The 2,124-nt window shown below is 37.8% G+C and overlaps 1 protein-coding gene across 1 annotated transcript in view; it reads right to left on the bottom strand.

Annotated features, from left to right (window-relative positions):
* CNGB3 (cyclic nucleotide gated channel subunit beta 3) overlaps nucleotides 1-2,124 on the bottom strand; it is a 218,399-nt gene that overhangs the window by 196,433 nt on the left and 19,842 nt on the right. The gene's annotated exons all lie outside the window — the stretch shown is intronic.

Below are 2,124 nucleotides of genomic sequence, written 5' to 3'. Positions count from 1 at the left end.
GGATTCATACCAGGTATGCAAGGATGATTCAATGTTAGAAAATTAATCAATGTAATACACCACATAAATAAAAGAAAAGAATCACGTGGTCATCTAAACTGACACAGAAAAGGCATTCAACAAAGTCCAACACCCATTCCTGACAAAAACTATCAGTAAAACAAGTATAGAAGGGAAATTCCTCAACATAATAAAAGGCATCTATACAAAACCAACTGCCAACATCATTCTTAATGAAGAGAGGCTGAAAACATTCCCCTTGAGAACAGGAACAAGACAAGGATGCCCTTTATCACAAGTCCTATTTAACATTGTGCTGGAAGTCCTAGCTAGAGCAGTAAGGCAAGAAAAAGAAATAAAGGGCATCCAAATTGGTAATGAAGAAGTAAGTCTGTCCCTATTTATGAAAGATGTGATACTATACGAAGAAAACCCAAAAGACTCCACAAGAAAACTACTAGAACTAATAGAAAGACTCAGCAGAGTAGCAGGATACAAAATGAACATAAAAAATAAGTTGAATTCCTATACACCAATAAAGAGAATGATGAAAAGGAAATCAGAAAAATAATACCATTTATCATAGCCCCTAAAAAAATAAAGTACTTAAGAATAAATCTAACCAGGGATGTAAAAGACCTATACAAAGACAACTACAAAAAACCACTGCAAGAAAGCAAAAGAGATCAGCATAAATGTAAAAACATACCATGCTCATGGATAGGTAGACTCAACAATGTGAAAATGTCAGTTCTACCCAAAGCAATTTACAAATACAATGCAATCCAGATCCAAATGCAAACAACATGCTTTAAAGAGATGGAAAAATTGATCATTAACTTTATATGGAAAGGGAAGAGGCCCCGGATAAGTAAAGCACTATTGAAGAAGATGAATAAAGTAGGAGGACTTGCACTACCTGACCTCAGAGCTTACTATACAGCTGCGGTAGTCAAAACAGCCTGGTACTGGTACAACAATGGATACATTGACCAATGGAACAGAATTGAGAACCCAGATGTAAATCCATCCACCTATGGTTACCTGATCTTCAACAAGGGCCCAAAAGCCATCAAATGGGGAAAAGACAGCCTTTTTAACAAATGGTGCTGGCAAAACTGGACGTCCATCTACAAAAAAAAAAAAAAAATGAAACAAGACCCATACCTCATACCATACACAAAAACTAATTCAAAATGGATCAAAGACCTAAATATAAAGCCAAAAACTATGAAGATCATAGAAGAAAGAGTAGGATCAACAGCAGATGCCCTAATACACAGCATTAACAGGATACAAACCATAACTAACAGCACAGTGTGGGAAATAATCAGCCTGGGAATGATCTGCACGCGGACACTCCCGAGCTGATTTCAAGGTCTCCGGGATTCGGACTGCACGTTCTGCACGCAGACGTGCCATTCCCACCTGCAAACGGGAGGGAGCACCAAGTCTCGGAGAACTTGCTGATCTGTGAGCCTTAAAAGATAAGTTTGTATATTTACAAAAGTCTTGATGTGCTTTGAAGGAGAAAAACAACTTACCAGATATTTGGAATAATGCCCAGGCGGAGACCTTAAAAATAAACTACTGCAAGTCCTCAGGGCTGCAGTCTTGTTTGTCTTTGTGTGTGTCTGTCTTTTGTGTTCATTTCGCCGCCCAAAAACTGCTACACACAGAAACACCAGAAGATAAGCTAGATCACTAGGATCTTCTAAAAATTAAACACTTACACACGTTCATCAAAAGACTTCACCAAAAGAGTAAAAAGAGAACCTACAGACTGGGAAAAATTTTTTGGCTATTACAAATCCAACAAAGTTCTAGTCTCTAAAATCTACAGGAAAATCCAACACTTCTACAACAAAAAGACAAATAATGTAATCAAAAAATGAGCAAAGGAAATGAACAGACACTTCACAAAAGAAGACATTCAAGTGGCTAACAGACACATGAGGAAATGCTTGCGATCACTAGCCATTAGAGAAATGCAAATGAAAACCACAATGAGATACCATCTCACCCAGACATTACTGGCATGAATCAAAAAAACTGGAAATAACAAATGGGAGAGGCCGTGGGGAGATTGGAACTCTTATGCACTGCTGGTGGGAATGCAAAATG

This window comes from Trichechus manatus, unplaced genomic scaffold (genome assembly GCF_000243295.1).
Source record: "Trichechus manatus latirostris isolate Lorelei unplaced genomic scaffold, TriManLat1.0 scaffold00009, whole genome shotgun sequence".
In the NCBI taxonomy this organism is placed as follows: Eukaryota; Metazoa; Chordata; class Mammalia; order Sirenia; family Trichechidae; genus Trichechus; species Trichechus manatus.
Note: the sequence above shows the minus strand (reverse complement) of the source record. Positions and strands in the feature narration are given on the sequence as shown.